The sequence below is a fragment of the Episyrphus balteatus genome, chromosome 4 (genome assembly GCF_945859705.1).
Source record: "Episyrphus balteatus chromosome 4, idEpiBalt1.1, whole genome shotgun sequence".
Taxonomy (NCBI): domain Eukaryota; kingdom Metazoa; phylum Arthropoda; class Insecta; order Diptera; family Syrphidae; genus Episyrphus; species Episyrphus balteatus.
In genome coordinates, this window is record NC_079137.1 from 55,961,958 (window position 1) to 55,981,692 (window position 19,735).

Sequence of the window (19,735 nt, forward strand, 5' to 3'; positions counted from 1 at the left end):
TATCTTTTCACAATAATATGAATGTTTTAAAAACCTAAACTCAAAAAAGAATACCGAAAATAAATCATATTTTCTCTGCTTCAGGAACAAAAGAGACGCAATCTCGTTGTTGTATCTAATTATACTTTAATTGCATACCGCACTGGTATTTTTTTTTTTTTTTTATTTTTTTTGATTCCCTTATAATATCATCCAACAACCGAACAACATCAGCAGCAAAGTGCGAATTCATTTATTCATCTCAACTTCCCTACAAAAATATTCGTATAAATGTATACATATAGAGAATAACTGAAGCGTTTGGATGAAGAAGGGGGTAAGTGACATTTTTTCGATTTTCGGTTTTTTTTTGAAAAATGAGGATGCCTTGCGAAAACTTAAATTTCCGTCTAATCTACGTCACGCTACGACTAGTATTTTCTTATTTAGCGCTTTCATTTTTGGTATAAAAGGGTTACTAACAACTAAAAATCGTATAATATGAGTGGAAGAATGGGGTAAGAGCACTTAACTCCTTTTTGTGTGAAATAATAAAACCAAGACTTTTTCGTCCGAGAAAAAAATCGCATAATATTAGTGGAAGAATGGGGTAACAGCATTTAACTCCTTTTTGGGTGAAATAAAAAAACCAAGAATTTTTTGTCCGAGAAAAAAAGATAAAGCAGCTTTCTGTTGAGAAAATAAAAAAATTTAAAGGAACAAATGATGTTCACACCAAGGGAACACCATTGGTTTTATCAAAAAGCTTTATCGGAACCATGCGAACAGAAAACAACTATTCAAAATAAAAAGAAAAAAAAATGAATTTTGTTACTTAACCCCTTTGTATTCTTAAAAATTCAAAATACTTATAAGCTTTTTGTGCAAGAAAGAGTTAACTACTCTTTTCCTGAAAAATTTTGTTTTTTTAAATATACCGAGCTACTGTTTTGAAATAAAAGTAACATTATTAAAAAGCTATTATTTTTCTTGTTTTATTAGTTTATTCAATTTTATTAAGATTGGAATACGAAAAAAGTTCTCAACAAAAAACTTTAAGTCCTTATATCTCGAAATTTTGCAAATGTCACTTACCCCCTTCTTCATCCAAACGCTTCAACTATATTCCTGTTTTTAATTACCACGATGAAATTTGCAAACTTGTATATAATCATATATCTTATAGGACTCCTATACAACATCTGTTATAGCTCTTGTATATGAATTCCTTTTCCACTACATAATTTTTGTTGTACATTTAACCATATTTATCCATAGGCACCTTCCAACATACAAACTGAAAGCCAGCGAGGATAATAAACAAACACACAAAACGAAGTAGTTACTGCGTCAAATTCAGTGGCTGCTAACAAACCACCTATAACAAACAATTCACCCGAAATGTAAATTAATAAATTAACCGAACATTAATCATCTTTTTTTTTTCATTCTGATTCTGAGCTGGAACGAAAAACAGAACGAAAAAAATAAAAATAAAAGTCATTCCCATGTGGATGATATGCTGGCAATGCCACACCCCTTCTCTCATCAAGTTAATTTTATGGGCATAAAATCTATATAGGCTCAAGTTACTTTTTCAAGGGGGAGCCCAAAACTATCTCCACGTTAATTTCGTACAATTTTATAGTCGGGGTAATACAGTTTTATAAAATAATTTTCATAAAACAAATGAAACAATTGATATATAAGCTAAGTAAAAACTTTGAGATAATGTCAATTTCAGGGGGTTTATATTTTTTAAAGCTCCGCTTTTCCCAAGACTTTAAGACAAAATATCGATTTTTAAATTTTTTTTCTCAAATTACAACTCCACCCGACAGACTATAATAATTCATGGAACCGATTTTTCCATTTGAGCAGTTTCATATTATTATTTTTCCAGAATTTAGTTTTTCTTCGTCTTTTTTTTTTGCCTACGTAAAATGACCCACCGCTCCCTATATATTATCCTTTGCTCGAAAAAATTCGCATTTTGACAGCAGCGGAAGGCAAAGGAAGATGAAGCGGCATGGTTGGTGTGAATTCGTGAATTCCATGCAGGCGCCGCCATCCCATAGCTCCTCTGGCTCTCTCTCCTTTTGACACTATTCATGAATTTTTTTTTTATTGTCATGTGCGTGTTTGGATTTGTGATGTTGACTTAATTTTATTATTTATGTGTGTTTGGTTTTAATATGCGTAGAACTTAAGTATAATTAAATATTTATGTATACATTATTTTGACAAATCTAAAAATCATAATTTACTTACAAAAGAGAATTTTATGTGACATTTTTAATGAATCGGTGCGGAGGACCTTATGTCGGATTTAATTTGATAAGTTAATATTGGTTTTATTTGTATTGAGGTTATATTTTGTAAATAAAATAACTAAAGAAAAATATGATTAATGGTGATTGATTTGTATTTTAGAGGTTAAAGGTCATTCGAAATTCTTTTTCAATTAAATATTTTCAAAAAATCTCATTTTGAAAAATTAATCAGACCATTTCACAAATTTTGTTTATTTGGGTCAAATTTATTCACACTACAATAAATTTAAAGTTGGCAATTAAAAGAGGAAATTTAAAAATTTGTACTCGATGTAACAGATTTTAAATTTTTAATAGCGAGCGACTTTAAATATAATGGAGAATGAAAAAATTGACCTTAGAAAGTTTTTTTTTTTTTAATTGTGATTTCGCTCCAACATTAATAAAACAAATTTTAATTTAATTTTATCATTGACTTTATAAAAAATGTAGGAAAAGGATTAAAAAACGCATTGTCTTAATGACTCCAAAGTAAGAATGTCATTTTATTTTTTGAATATCAAAGAATTTTTGTTTTTGAAATTAATGGAAACCGTTTTTTTTTTTTTTAAAGAATTGGTTGTTATTCTTAAGAAATTAAGATTCGACAAATAAAAATGAAATTTCCAAAAATTTAACATCCTGTTTCCAAAATGATGATTAAAAAAAAGGAAACAGTGTTTGAGTTTTTGTTTTTTAAATTGTTGGAGGCGTTTTCCAAAAAAAATTATTTTTTTTTTGTATTTAAACATTTTTAGACATTTTCCAAACAAAAAATTGGCATGCCCTTCTGAAGAAAGTACTTAAAATTCATACACCAGGTTCCAGATTATTGTTTTTTTTTTTTTGTAATACAAAAATGATTTTTTGAAAAAAAATTTAATATCAAATTTAGTAGGTATTGGTATAGTAATACAATTTCATAAAACAATTTTATTTGAAATCGTTTAAAGCTTCTACGAGAAAGTCAGAATTCAAGAAAACAGTTCATGGCAGGTAACGTTCATAACAGTTCCAAAAATATTTTATTAAACATATTTTTTTAAATCAAAATTGTTAGAGCTCTTTTTGAGAAAAAAAAGCTTTTTCATTTTTGTTAATTTTGTGGTCCCTAAAAAAAATTCCATTTCTTTTCTAGAAAATCACCCAAAACTCTTAACTACGAGTTTGGTTTAATGTTATTTACTATTACATATTTCCTTTATAAGAAAAAATTTAATAAATTCACCTCAAAGTCAAAAAGGGAAAGAAAAATGGACGGCATTGACAAATTAATATACCTATGAGCAATCAAAGAATTGTCCTGATATGCATTTTATTCAAACGCAGTTACAAAGAATAACAATTCTCCAATATTCTCCAAGCTAACAATGTTTCTGCCAGTGTTTAAGTACACTGATGGAAAAGCCACCATAAAACAACGTAAAATCAATGAAAACCACATTGGTTTAACTATTATTCGGAATGATTTTGCGTTGAAGATGAACATTTTAAAATAAATGTGGAAATAAGGTTAATTTTTTGTGGTTTTCTATTTCAAAGCAACATATTTCAAAGTAGTTCATCTTTGAAACAAAGACGTTTCAACTTCAATTTATTTTTTTCCTCAGTGTATGTATCCAAAATTTATTAAGTGAATCAGTACCGCGTCATAAGTTGTTGCAGGTCAAAATGTCAAAAATTTCAATTTTTTGTATGTACCTTTAAAACGGTGGAAGATTTTTTAAAAGTATTGAATTCAAAACTTGTAGGTGATAGGTATGTACATAAATTTTTCTACAAAAATGTTGTTTCTTTTTCGGAATGATCGTTCAGAAGCGAACATATCATTTTTTTTTTGCGTTTAGCGATACGAGTGTGAACTTTTTTTTTTATTCGAGCCATCTGTTTCAAGATATTGCAACTTTAAAAATAAAAAAATAAATAAATACTGTTTTTTTTAAACTAATAAATTAAAAAAAATCATTGTTTTTACAAATTCGTTAAATGCCAAAATAGTGTTTCTGCTCTTTGCTCGTAAATGCTACGGTTTTAAAACAAAAACGACCCGGACGGACGCTTATTTAATAGAGAGGAGTATTTTCTACAAAATACTCCTCACCAAAAGACGTAGATTCCATTTTGAAATCTGGAATATTAAACTTTGTCTGAAGGTTTTTTTTAATTTGTTGTGCATAAATAAGAAAAAAAAAATGAAATTGCTTCGCAAACCGATCGACATATCAACTGTATAAACTATTTCCTTTGGTATAACCTTAATATACAAAGTTTTGAACCCATATGTACCTACCGATAACTCAAAAAAACACTAAATTTTCCTAAAAACATTCTCTATTCACAAATTTATAAATCACCAAAATCACAGATGCACACATATCCTCTTTTTTTTTGTCTAAAACAGAAAAATCTTTTCATCGTTAACATCATAAAAGTGTCCTCCAGAAGAAAAAAAAAATTGAAGAAAAAAAAAAATCCAGAAACCCACTTGTGAGTTTTCTACAAAATCACACCCAAGGTGTCAAGACACATCCCCTTCAAAAAGTAGCATCATCTCGCACTTGCCTCCCATTTTACACCAAAGCACACTGCTTGCTTGGTAGCTTGTCTTCTTCATCTCAAACTATGTGCCAAAGAGGTTCATTGCATACATAAAAGTTGTGTATGAAAAATTCAACCAAACGAGCCACTTACTACATATTAATTCGCACCTGTTCTCTTTAGCATTTCAGCATTCCTGTTTTTTTTTTGTTTTAGATTTTTTTTCTTCTTCACTTCTTTTTTTTTCTTCTTGTTATTGGTGGTGTTTTTTTTTTGTTGTTGTTTTTATTCACTGGTTATGGGTTTAAGCCTAATACAAGGGCTTTTACAGTGTATATACGAAGTTTTTTCTTCTTCATAACCGCACTTAAATTACTTCTTAACCCAGCAGCCAGCCAGAAGAATAAAAAAGTGGAAGATATGGGCACTTATAAGTTCCCAACGTTTGTATAAACAACACACAACATATAAAGGTAGATCCTTTCAGTCGACGACGACGACGGTCGTCACCAACCTCATCGTCGTTATAGGGCCCATAGTCAAACGACATGGCATTTTGTTCGTAATCGAAAGACTAGTACTAAGCAAGACCACCACACATGGGAAGGATATTTTAACGAAGGAACAAATTACTGAGGGAAAAAATCAATAATTCAAGTGCCCATACTTACTTAGTACCGTAGTAATGCTTATTTTGTGCAGCAATTCATTGAACCAAATCTACTAGGTTGTATTACTGGAATATTTTATTCAGGAGCGTTAAAAAAAAAGAGCTTCACCTTAATTCGATTGTAAGTATGTGAGAATCTCATGTGTTATTTGTGCTGGATAATAATTAGGAGGACTATAATGATATGGTTGTGAAGAAATAACTTAAGCAAGTCAAAGAACTAGCAAACTGGTAGGTCCCTAATGGTAAATATCAGTAATTAGGTTGAAATCAGGACTTTCAAACCAATTCTAACAGTGTTAAAATTTAGCTATTCACAGAAAGAATATCAATTCTGGATGTTGGATTCTTTAAGTTACGACATAAAAGTGAGAAAAATAATCAAGGATTGGCTAATTAGTTAGAAGAACTGTTGGAGTAGAGCCTCGTCAGTCATCTGGTTGATTTCCCGCACATTAGAACAACTTCTAACAGCGTTAAAATTTCGTTAAATACAACAAGAATATCATTTCTGGATACTAAACCGTGTAAGTTATGACATAAAAGTTTGAAAACCAATCAAGAATTGGCTGTTAAGCTAGAAGTACTGTTAGAGTACAGCTTTGTCCTATTTCATTTCTTTCATACTGGTGGTAAATGAACTATTGAAATGCAGAAAAAAAAGATTGGACAACCTTGTTTTGTAGCTGTCGAAGAACTTGATAACTGTAGGTTCCTAGTGAGTAAAATTCAACCATTTGGTTGAATTCCTGGACATTGAAAGCACTTCTAACAGTGTTAAAATATCGTAAACCACAATAAGAATAGCATTTCTCGATGAGAAATGGACTAAGTTATGACATAAAAGTGAAAAAATCAATCAAGAATTGGCTGTTTAGCTAGAAGAACTGTTGGAGCAGAGCTTTGTCCTTTTTCATTTCTTTAATACTGGTACAAAATACAATATTTAAAAGCATAAACAAAGAGCTGCAGGGTTCTTTTGCACCTGTTGAAAAATTTGCTAATTGTAGGCCACTAATGACTTTGAGTAAAATTCAACTAGAATATCAGTTTTTTTTTTTTTTTGTTGAATTTCTGGACATTGTAACCACTTCTTACAGCGTTGAAATATCGTTAATCATAACAGAAGTATCAATTCTAGATACCTTATTAATTAAGCTACAACATAAAAGTTAGAAAATGAATCCAGAAGTGGATGTTCAGTCAGAAGAAGTGTTGGGGTAGAGCTCTGTCGTGTTTCATTTCCTTACAATTAATGTTGAATAAACTATTTAAACGCATATAAAAAAGAACTGCAAGATGGTTTTGTAAATAAATTTGTTAAGACTCTTATTTCTTAAAAAAAAAATCTTTTTAAAGCTTGATAGGCTCTCCAAAAAATTGTACGAAAATCGGGCAAAAAGTAAGTTTTTATTTCAATAAAATTGAAAAATATGGAAAATAACGCAATTTATTGTTAACAAAACAGCCAATAAGAATTCAGTGAATATTGAAATACCTTTTCGATTGAAAAATCCGAAATGAAGAAGCTTAAAAACTATTCAGCATTTTATTCATTTCTTCCAAAAAAAAAAAAATAACAACAAAAATATTCTTTCCAGGTCAATAAATTTGTTTCACCAGCAGTGCTACCTCAACATTCAGAGGCAACGTTTCTCGTTTTACTCTTCGTTAAGTTTTTTCATTTCATTGTTTTCTTTTTTGTTCATCAGCACTCCTCTCAATCAGCCAAAATTCCCATCTGGGATTGACTTCTGCTCGGAATATCATCCTCCCATCATCATCACCTCGTAACTGTAACTGGTGCTGGGCCCGTCTCTACGTAATAATAATTATTTCAATTTTTTTCTTCCATTTTTTTTTAACGAAAAAAAGGTGTCTGAGATTGAATGGATGCACTTTAAGTGCACACACTGTGTACCGGCGAAGTGTTCATTTCGGTGTGCATTGTATTCAAACCCTCCCTCAATCCCGCTGCTAGAACAGAATTCGCTTACAATATTTCGCGTGTACCGCGAAGAAAGATACCCCTTTTTAGTTCCAAATCTCTCTTTTCTCTTCATCGTCGGTCGTTATTAACGTGTGCATCATGATGTTTTTTCGTGTCACGGTTTTATGGATAGATCAACATGAAGATGAAGAACTGAAAAGTTAACCACTTCTGTTAAGAATATAAAGAAAAACAACAACCAGAAAAAGAAGAAAACCTTTAATGAAAAAAAAAAAGAAAAAAAATGATAACCAGGGAGTAAAGCCAACAACATAATATAACACACAATTCCCGACGTGGATTTAATGTTTTTTTGAGGGTTCGTCTGCACTGCAACTTGGAGAGATAACATTATGGACGAAGACTGACACGAGAGAAAAAAATGTATAAACCTTGGCTCATTCCTTTAATGAGCAAACAGATTGCACTTCATTTTTGCAAGATTAAGGCTCACATATACCTTCATTTACATTCTGCATCGGTTGATTGAGGTCACATTTATTATTATTAATATTGTTAAGTTAAATGTAGAAAAATCCACTTGCAGTTTGAGTTTGTACTTATGAAACATTCAAAAGTTGAATAACTTGTGAATAAGTTCTTTGAAGATTCGTATTTTCAAATTATTGCAAAACATTTATCCCAACCAGAGCCCCTGTTCTGTAACTTTATCACTGACAATAAACGGTTTTCAACGTCTCTAAACTCCATTTTCTTCCATAAATAAAGACAAATTTCTTTCAAATTCACAAAAATTTGCTGCAACTGAAAAATGTTTGCATTGAAAATAATATTTTTATTGCATATAAAAATATTTCGCATGAAAAAAAATTCATTGCAAATAAAAAATTTTTTGCACTGAAAAAAATTCAATGCAAATTTGTGCAATAAATATCTTTTTTTAATATTCGTCAAATATCTTACAAATTTTGACTTGTGACTGTGTGGTACTCAAAAAAACTAGAAATTTTCAAAGTTGCAAATTGGTTTTATACAAGTTTGTTTTTCTTTAAAACGGCACCATTGATCACTTGCCAAATAATAATAATTGCTTAGGAAAACCATACCAAATTAATTTTTGAAAAGCTTTGAACATTTTTATTTAAAAAAAATATGTTCCAACAATTTTCAAAAAAAAAAATCTGAAAATTCTTTGTTATACAAAATTAAATGACATACGTTCTTTAAAAATTAAGACCATGTGAAAATGTGTTTTCGATATTTTAAAAGTAAATTTTAATACTTTTCTACATTTTTCTTGTTACATTAATGATAAAACTAAATTAAAATTTTTGTTTTATGATTATTACCTATAAAAATTATAACCCTCTAAGCAACTTTTAATAAGAATGAGTACGTTTGTGTTTTTGGGGAATAATTTGAAAAGTGAGCTCTGTTCGGAAAAACAATTTGAGCAGAAACAATTATTTTTACTAGCAATTTATTTCTTATACGTTTTAAGGTTGAGTAATAGTTTCCGCCCAAAAAAAGCTTTGAAAAAACTGTATTTTTCAAAAAAAACTGATTTGTATTGAATATTCAACGCACTTCGAGCGGATACCATAAGTCGACACAAATTTTTTGTTGATGTTTATATTGTTTATAAATGTCTTTTGTTTTTAAATTCAATTAAAAAAATATTTGATCTACAAGTGATCACTGAAAGGGCATGATGAATAAAGGATTTCCAAAATAGAAAAAAAAAATGTAAGTCTTAAATATATAAATATTTAGAGCTGTTTGCAGAAACGAAACTAAAGGATTTAGGTTCTACATAAAACCTTATGTGACAGTTTACGCAGATGAAAAAGTATTGAATAAATTTTATGTTCTACTTAAAAATTTAAGTTTCGTTTCAGCAAGTGGGTCTTAAAGCTATTTTGAAAAACTTAATTTACGACTTAGTTATAAAAATTCATATTAAACTTGACCAGTTTTTTGGCAGAAATTTGTTTACAATAATTCCTTCTGCGAAAACCCGGTTTTTTTTTTTAGAATCATAAATTACTTAAGCATCTGTTAAAACTTATTTTTTCAGGAATCAAACATTTAAAAGATGCCATTATTAAAAAAAAAAAGTTGGTCAAAAACTCGAAATAAGCGGTTTTTGTGAAAATTAACTTCCATGTTACGTTAACCTAAATAAAATATTTCTAGCTCAAAAATTTGAAAAATTCAAAGCGCTTATTGTACAGTTGTTTGGAAAACAATGTTTTTGAAAAATTTCCTTGAGTCAATTTAAACGTATATTGTTAGAATTACTTCCAACAGGGTAAAGAAAGCAGGAAAAATGGCTATAATCAATTGACCTAAAGTGTTTTTTATGTAGTTACATTATTATTATTTTTTTTTCATTTTTGTTTCATTGAATGTCGACGTAATATGCGCGCGGTTGCACTTGATATGAGCGTGAATGGATGACGATGTTGATGGCGGCGCAACCATTCCGCATAACATATCCGGAATGCAGATATACCTACATTAAGAATTGCATTGGCAGGTGTTGGCGCGTGCAAGTAAATGGAATTGTTTGCAAAATTTTTGTTTTTTCTTATTTTTTTTTGTTTATCCATCTCAATTTTCACACTCACCGGTTTATAAGATGTTATCCGTACGTGCTTGTTTATTATCTGCAAAGAAAAAAAAAAAAAAAAGAATGTTAATTAATTAAGTTGGACATTTTTTTTCAAGGGAAGGTATGTTTTTTTTTTTTGAAAAAAAAAAAGAATACAAGTTAAAGACTGTTGGTCGAAAAAAGGGGCCGATATGAAAGGTTTTGATAATTGGTTTTAATTCAATTTGGGAGTACTTAAGGTAAAAACTGTGAAAAAGTAATTGATATTTAATTCAGATAAGTTTAAGAGATTGGGAATTTACAAGAATGCAAGTATGCAATAGCTTAAACAACCATCGCATTTCAAATAAAACTTTGCTTTCTGGCTGGTTTAAACAAAAAATATTGATTTAAGTTCAAACATTTAACATTGATCTTAGTTAAAGAGATAAGCTTCAAAACTTTAAGTCCTAAAATGTTGTTGCAAAAGGATAAAATTCTTCCTAAAGTAGAGCTCCTTGGTAAATATCACAAGTTTATCACTAAATATCACAGATTATTTCATTAAGTATCATAAAGTAACGCATCGAAAATCTCACAAACTGCTAAAAAGATAAGTATCTCAAATTCTTTTGGTAAGTATCACAGTTTCTTGGGTAAGTATGACAAATCCCTCCATTGAATATCACGAATTGCTTCGTTTATTATCACGGATTGTTTAGTAGAGTATCATAAAATTTTCCTATGGGTATTATGGATTAAGTATCACTCATTTTTCCGGTTATTATTATGGATTTCTAATCTTTATCCATTTCAGAACTGAGTATCACAAAAAAAAACTTTGATTTATCAAGAATATATAGGAAAGTATCACATAAAATTCAACAAGTATCACAGATTCCTCAGGTAGCTACAACAAAATAAGTATCACAGAATGTTATCTAAGTATCACAGATTGTTTAAGTAAACATGATGAAAATAGAAAATAATAGATTTGTTGGGCAAAATAGGACGAAAGGATTCGATCAATATCACCGATTTCGTTGGAAAGTACTTTCATAAATATTTTTGAAAGAAAATGCCACAGATTATTAATTAATGTAACGTGAATTGTATCGCAAGTAAAATGGATCGATCCGTTTAGTATCACAAACTTCTGAACTGAGTATCACAGATTACTCTGAGATTACAAATGAGTATCATAGACTTCTGCGGTAAGTGATGGCTTTATGAAGCACTCAAATAAGTATCACGAATTGTTCCAGTTTGCACCCCGAACTGTTCCAAAAAAGTATCTCGAAATTGTTTCCTAAGTATCACAGACTTTTTTAATAAACATCATGAAAGTAGAAAACATAGATAATTCGATCAATATCACCGATTTCTTTGTCAAGTATCATGAATATTTTTGAATGGTATCACAGATTTTTTCTCTATGTATCATGGTTTTTTCATGAAAGTAACACAGTATTAATTAAAGTGTCGTAAGTAAAATGGATCGATCTGTTAAGTATCACGAACTTCTCAACTAAATATCACAAATTACTCTGGTATCACAGATCGCTGCAGTAAGTACCAAATATGAAAAATTTAATTCATTTGATGAGGAAATTTATTTAACAACATTCCAAAACTTTTGTTCTCACACTCAAAATGTGCCAATCAACTCTAACCACAAAAACACTCGAACAAGCATCATAAAATATATAATGATGTTTTGCGACATCATACAAATATAATAAATTGTTTTGCAATTGCATTTCAAATTGCATATTTATTGCTTCGTTTAACAATGCTTGCAGCCATCACCATCATCATCATCATCATCATCATCATCATCATCATTAACATAATAATCAGTTTCAATTTAAAATTATTTCCATGAAACCTCATAAAAGCATAAACGTTATAGGCATTCACATTATACTCGTAGTATATGCATCATAATGAAAAATGTGAAAGCATTTTGACAACTTTCCCACTCAAAACATGTCACATAACTCATTTAACATTCAGGGAAAAATTTACATTTTTTTTTGTTGTTGAGTTAGTTAATATAGACTGCAACTGCAGCCAAAAATTCAATCATAAATATGCATGCATTGGCATTGTATTTATGCATAATGAACACTAAATGAAATTATTCAAAACTTGTCATTCACAAACTGTCAAACCGTGTGGTTGAAGTTTTTTTTTTTTTGAAGTGAAAAACTTTATTTTTTGTATTTTGAAAATGCGTATTTTTGTTTTCCCTTTTTTTTAGTTATTCCATTACCGCCCACTAATCTTGCATTTCTAATAAATGCATTTTTTATTTTTTTTTTGAATTAATCCATTTGAAAACATTTTAAATATTTTTTGTTATGAACAATTGACAGCTTGCGCCATCACTATTTTTACGACTAAACTGGCTAGCTGGTACCCCACATCGATTGATAGTGGGTGGTGTGTATTTTTGTGGAGATAAGCCGTCCGGTTGAAAAGTTGATGGCGGAAAAGTAGGTAAGAGTGTTTTTACAACCAATTTTAGAAACAGATTTTATATTGCATTTGAGGAAATCTTAGAGAACAAGCATCGCACTTTACAAACAGAGACCAGATGATAAAGTGTGGCTATCCTAATATTTTTAAAAATCACAGAGTTCTTCGGTAAAAATGAAATATTCCCTCAGAAGTCACACATTTTTTGGTTAAGTATTTTCCTTCGTTAATTATCACAAAAAGCTGCAACAAGTATAACGATTTTTTCCGGTTTCACAGATTCCTCCGATAAGTATCACGGAATTCAGTAATAACGTATCTTGAATTGCTCTTGTTAATATCACACATTGCTATGGATTTCTCCGGTAAGTATCACGGATTTTTTGTGATAAAATCTTGAATTGCTCTAAAACCTATCACGCAGTGTTAAAGATTTCTCCCTTAAGTATCACGGATTTTTGTGATAAGTGTCTAGAATTGATCTAACAAATATCATGTAGTGATCTAATAAGTATCATGGATTTTTGTGTTAAGAATCTAGAATTGATCTAATAAAATATCACGCAGTGTTCTGGACTTTTCCGTTAGGTATCACGGATTTCTGTGATAAGTATCTGGAATGACTGCAGTATATAATATATCACGCAGTTTTATGGATTTCTCCGGTAATTATCACAGACAATAAAGTGTGGCCATCCTAATATTTTTAAAAACCACAGAGTTCTTCGGTAAAAGTGAAATATTTCCTCAGAAGTCACAAATTTTTTTGTTTAGTATTTTTCTTCGTTAATTATCACAAAAAGCTGCAACAAGTATTACGATTTTTTCCGGTTTCACAGATTCCTCCGAAAAGTATCACGGAATTCAGTAATAATAAGTAATAAGTATCACGGATTTTTGTGATAAGTATCAAGAACTTCTCTAGTAAATATCACAAAGTGTTAAAAATTTTTTTCGGTATCACGAATTTTTTGTGATAAAATCTTGAATTGCTCTAAAACCTATCACGCAGTGTTAAAAATTCCTCCGCTAAGTATCACTGCTTTTTGTGATAAGTATCTAGAATTCATCTAACAAATATCATGCAGTGATCTAGTAAGTATCATGGATTTTTGTGTTAAGAATCTAGAATTGATCTAATAAAATATCACGCAGTGTTCTGGACTATTCCGTTAGGTATCACGGATTTCCGTGATAAGTATCTGCAATGACTGCAGTATAAATCACGCGGTTTTATGGATATCTCCGGTAATTATCACAGACATTAAAGTGTGGCCATCCTAATATTTTAAAAAACCACAGAGTTCTTCGGTAAAAGTGAAATATTCCTTCAGAAGTCACACATTTTTTTGTTACGTATTTTCTTTCGTTAATTATCACAAAAAGCTGCAACAAGTACTACGATTTTTTCCAGTTTCACAGATTCCCCCGATTCCTCACGAAATTCTGTAATAACGTATCTTGCATTGCTCTTATTAATATCACACATTGCTATGGATTTCCCCGGTAAGTATCACGGATTTTTGTGATAAGTATCTAAAACTTCTCTAGTAAATATCACAAAGTTTAAAAAAATTTTCCGGTATCACGAATCTTTTGTGATAAAATCTTGAATTGCTCTAAAACCTATCACGCAGTGTTAAAAATTCCTCCGCTAAGTATCACTGCTTTTTGTGATAAGTATCTAGAATTCATCTAACAAATATCATGCAGTGATCTAGTAAGTATCATGGATTTTTGTGTTAAGAATCTAGAATTGATCTAATAAAAAATCACGCAGTGTTCTGGACTTTTCCATTAGGTATCACGGATTTCTGTGATAAGTATCTGGAATGACTGCAGTATATATCACGCAGTTTTATGGATATCTCCGGTAATTATCATAGACAATAAAGTGTGGCCATCCTAATATTTTTAAAAATCACAGAGTTCTTCGGTAAAAGTGAAATATTTCCTCAGAAGTCACAAATTTTTTTGTTAAGTATTTTCCTTCGTTAATTAGATTCCTCCGATAAGTATCACGGAATTCTGTAATAACGTATCTTGAATTGCTCTTGTTAATACCACTCAGTGTTATGGATTCCTCTGTTTAGTATCACAGGTTTTCCAGAAAGTATCACAGTCAATATCACGCAAATTTCCGGCAATTTTCACAGATTATCACGTATTTCTTAGGTTGAAGCAGGCCACGATATTCTCAGTGAATATCATTAATTGTTATGCTAAATATCACAGACAGCTCCAGTAAGCATCAAGGATGTCAGTGATCTTGCCGATTTTGTGATAATTATTACAAATGGCTGTAGGGACAATCGTGATATCTACTGTATACGTGCATAAGAAATGTCTCGGGCAAGTAGCTTGCAGATTTTTCAATAGTAATCACGGATGTCCTCATAATTATTATAGATTATCATGGTAAGGTGTTCGGATAAATGCGATAAATGCGAAAAATATCATTAACATTTTTTTGTATTCCGTGTGGGAAAACTTTATACTCAGTATCACAGATTGTTTCATTAGATATCACGGAATAATATGAAAACTACAACAGATATCTTTGGTTAGTATCACAGTAAGTATCTTTGCGTATCACAGGCTGCTACCGTAAGAAAACCTCAGTCCTCCGCAAAATATTATTAATTTCTCTTTATGTATCACAGATATCTCAAATAAATATCACAAAATTAATGGCTATTTGCAAAGTATCACAAATTTCTCTGTTTAGAAGTGATATGGTAAATATTAATTAAGAGCATCACATATTCTTTCAGAAGTATCACACATAACTCCGTCAAATATCACATCACAGTTTGTTTTGATATATATCACGTATTTCTTCGTTATCACGGATCACTCCAGTAATTAACAGTAAGTAATTTCCCCGGAAAATATGACAGAATAATTTTGTTAGTGTGACAGATTTTTGCGATTTATGTTAAACATTGTTTTCTAAGGTATCACCAATTTTTCTAGAAAGATTGTTTCTGTAAACGAAATTTATTTTGTTGTTTTAGTTTTCAATAAGTTGGCCACCCTAGATACAATGCAATCTACAAAGTGTATGAGTTCAATAATATTTCTGTTTTATAGAAAAAAAAGAATCATCTTTAGAGTTTATGAAAACAAAACCAAAATACTGAAAGGAATAGTAATTTTATTATATTGAGAGGGAGAGAGAAAGAGAAAAGAAAGTGAGATAAAGCCAGGAAAACATTTAAATTTCAACATCGACATCATCATCATTGCTAAACGTGCTGATTGGTGATGTGTAGATTATACTTTGCCTATTCATGGTTATACTTCATGCTGAGGTTATTGTTTTTACTTGTGTATAAATTCTTGGTTGTAATGACTTAAATCCATTCGATTGAAGAAGTAAATTATAAAAATAGCTAAAGTATATTTTTGTTTTTCTTTAGGAAATATAAACATGAGTTTGAGAAGGCTTATAATGTTTGGACTTTTCTTGATAGTAATAAAATTGTTTATTTATTGATATAAACTCAATTTACTCATAATTACTTATTTCCGTAATTAAATTGAAATTATACAAAAAGTTAAAGAAAACAATTAATGAGACACTAAAATTTATTTTTTTTTTTTTCAGAATTTCAAAAGTTTTGCAAAATCTTGAACTTTATTTATTCAAACAAGTTAGGCTGTTTCAAACATCGATTTTGTTTTTGGAATAGGTAGATTGGTGACTAAAAAAAAAAGATAATTGCATTAAGAACCAAAGTCTTGGGCGGAAAAAACTGTTAATTTTTGTATTTAAAATTAGACAATTTTTACCATAGTAAAGGTAAAATAGGCATTTAAAAAAAATGTTACCCATATGAAACTTGAGAAAAAGTTTAAATATATTTGGAATATGAACCAAGAATCAAAAGACTCTATAACAAATAAATTGGGTGGAAGGATGTTTGTTTTTGCTTGAGAGAGGGAGAAGGTGAATTTTAAAAATGTACTTAATTATTTTCTTTTTTTTAAGACAAAATAAAATTTTGAATAAGTACTATCAAAACTGTAACAAAAATGATATCCCGATGAAAATTGGTAAAAATGGGAAACCAAGAATCTAATCTATACATTTTTTAGGTGAAAGGGTGTTTTTTTTTTGGGACGATAGGTTTGATAAAATCAATGGAATAAATAGTACCTACCCTTAAGAACTTTATTAAAAATTTTGTCTTTGCCATGTAAGTTACGAATAAAATAATTCTATACATTTTTTTCATGAGAAAGGGTGTTTTTTTAGTTGTAGACAAAATGTGTTTTTTTTTTGTAAGAACTAAGTAATAACAATTGTACCCTATTGATTTTCGATTTTTTTAAGAAACCTGTTGTTATTTCAAAACGAAAAGAAACTCATTTTGCATTAAATCACAAAAAATATTAACACAAACATTCACATAAAAAAATAAATAAAATTTATTTTCAGGTTGTCTTCATTCTGCAATCACTTCTGAAAAAAACACATCAATAAAAACCACTTTTTTATGACTTACAGCAGAAAAAAAAAAGAACCTGACAACTTACTCTATCGCTTGACACCTTTATCTTTAAAAAAATCATTTTTATAGCTTGAGACATCGCATTTGACGGTTTTCCTAATTACACTTTTATAAGATACCACATCAGTTACTAAGTTTTTAATTTTCCGTAATTTATAAAGCATTTTCATTACGATCATAAAACTCTAATTCTTACCATGTTACGAGTATAAGTGCCTGGAGGGAGACCTGTTTAGTTACAAATGACCATGCATAGAAAAAGAAGAAAACAAAAGTGGCGGCAGCAGCAACAGCCTATGGCGACGGTAATAAAAGGTCCTTTTATGGAATAATGGCGACGAAATGGGTGTAATGTTTATGACACACAGTCTTGTGTAATTTTTTTTTTGTTTTTCTTAACAAATTAGTGGGACTTTAAGAGGTTTTCTTTCTAAAGTTGTTTGGGACTATGAAGAGGAAGAACGATTTGAATTAGAAGTTAAATTTATTTATCTTCCAAAAATATCGTGCAATAGAAGAGTTCTTCTATAAATTTAACACAAAGATTATCTCTCCTGGAAAACATCCATCGATCATCAACATCACCTCACAAAGTATCTGTATCTCTTCTAATTTACCTACCTGCTATAGCACAGCAAAAATTGATCAAAGAATTCCATCTAAGATAAATCGGTTTGTGAATTTATTTGTTAATTCGTGAGATGAGATCTTCAATATGTTCTCTCTCTTCCGTATATGAAAGCTAAATTACAAAATAAGATACAAACCGTTTATATTTGTGCTGAATGATGAATTTTATGAAGTTCCATTTTTGATCTAACAAATGCGATATTAAAAAGTTTCTCCCTGTGGCAAATTTATGTACTTTTGATTTTTCTGTGAGTTTAACCCGTTTAATCAACAGGTTTTCTCTCTCTGTCTTCTGTGGTGAATATGTTTTTGCTTTTGCACAACTTGTAACACCTGAATTATTATTTTTTACTTATAATAAAACATTTCTATCAGATATCGTTTATTTTTTTTTTTTTAAGGATTGCGAGTTCATAAATTACAAAGCGCTTTGACATTTTAAATTAATCTCTTGAATGCTTTAAAGATTTGCATAAATTATAGTAAAAAATAATAAACATAGCTTAAACCACATTCTTCATTTAAATTTGGTTGTGTCTATTTTTTTTTTTTCTTTATTTGAGAGCAAAAAAAAAAAAATGTAGACAAATTTACGCCGCATTTGTAACAACATCAAGTTTTCATTTCACACTTCATTTGGCAGCGCAATGGAAATGTAATTTTGCATTTTAATTTTTATGAGAGCGAAATAAATTTTGATTTTTATCAAATTGGTTTGGCTGATTGTAGACGGTTAAAGGAGAGAGGAAAAGTGAGTAAGAGCGTAAGAGGGGTTTATTAGATTGAGTATGAAAAGTGATTTAAAAGTTTTATAGTCTAAGGTCCAATTTTTTCACACTCCATTAAATTTAAAGTCGCCATTAAAAAAGGGAAATTTTAAAATTTGTATGCGATTTGACAGTTTTATAATTTTTAATGGAGTCTTTAAAAATAATGGAGAGTGAATAAATTGGGCCTAAGTTCAATTAGTATTTTGTATTGTTAAAAAAATATGACCTGTCCTATCCAAGTTGTTACTTTAAATAAATCTCAAATTAGTATAAGGCCCAATTTATTGACTCTCCATTAAACTTAAATCGCCATTAAAAAAGGGAATTTTAAAATTAAAAACAAAATTCGTTTAATTCAGTCTCTGTTAAGAATTTTTTTGAAGTTTGACATCATTAACTAATTGAGCATTAAATTTAAAAGTCCTTTTAGTTAAAAAGCCAAATTCGACCTTTTAAGAGGGATTTTTAGAGCAAATGGAGGTTTAAAAAAGGATTTCTATTTATTCACTCTCCGTTAGCGTCAAATGTCATTTCAGTTATTATTCATTATTTTTTTATTTGAAAAAAATTTGTTCGTGAAATAAGCTAAAGTATCATTTAAACAAAAACAAAAATTATGTACATTATGTACATTAACAGTCCAGAATAGAATATTTTTGTATGGTAGGTATTTATTCATAGTATTTATTCCATAAATAAGTTACAATTTAAAATGACTACGGCTCGCCAGATATTTTTTTCTATGGGAATGAGGGTTAAATAGACAACACTTAATTTATGATTTTTTTCATCTACTTCGCCGAGCGCAGAAGAAGCATATATACATTAGGGTGTGTCAAAAAAATCGAAATTCTTTTTTTTGAATTGGTACTCCGAAAAATCGATTGCAAGACCCCTCTAGAATATACACACCAAATATGAGCTCTTTATATTAATGGGAAGGTCCTCCGCTTTGCAATTTTCCATTTTTACATCAAGCTTCTACTAAAAAAAATAAGTTTTTTATTAATTGACTTTTTAGCAAATTTCTTTTCATATTCTTGTAGGAAATTGAACGCTCTACAAAAAAGGCCTTATACACTTTTTTCGTTTATCTAACCGTTGAATAGATATTTGAGGCCAAAAAATCGAGAAAATCTTTAAAAATTCGTTTTTTGTTCTTAATTTTGTAACAAATTGAAAAATTATAATGATCAAACGCGCAAGACATATTCTTGTTGAAAATTGATTGCTCCACAAAAAAGGTGTTATTAACTTTTTTCATTAATCTAAGCATTCTAAAGATATTCGAGGT

At 29.7% G+C, this 19,735-nt stretch overlaps 1 protein-coding gene across 1 annotated transcript in view; it reads right to left on the minus strand.

Annotated features, from left to right (window-relative positions):
* LOC129919680 (frizzled-2) overlaps nucleotides 1-19,735 on the minus strand; it is a 228,625-nt gene that overhangs the window by 113,300 nt on the left and 95,590 nt on the right. The window contains exon 3 of the mRNA XM_056000652.1: nucleotides 10,081-10,119. The gene's annotated coding sequence lies outside the window, so the exon portion shown is untranslated. The remainder of the gene's footprint in view (nucleotides 1-10,080; nucleotides 10,120-19,735) is intronic.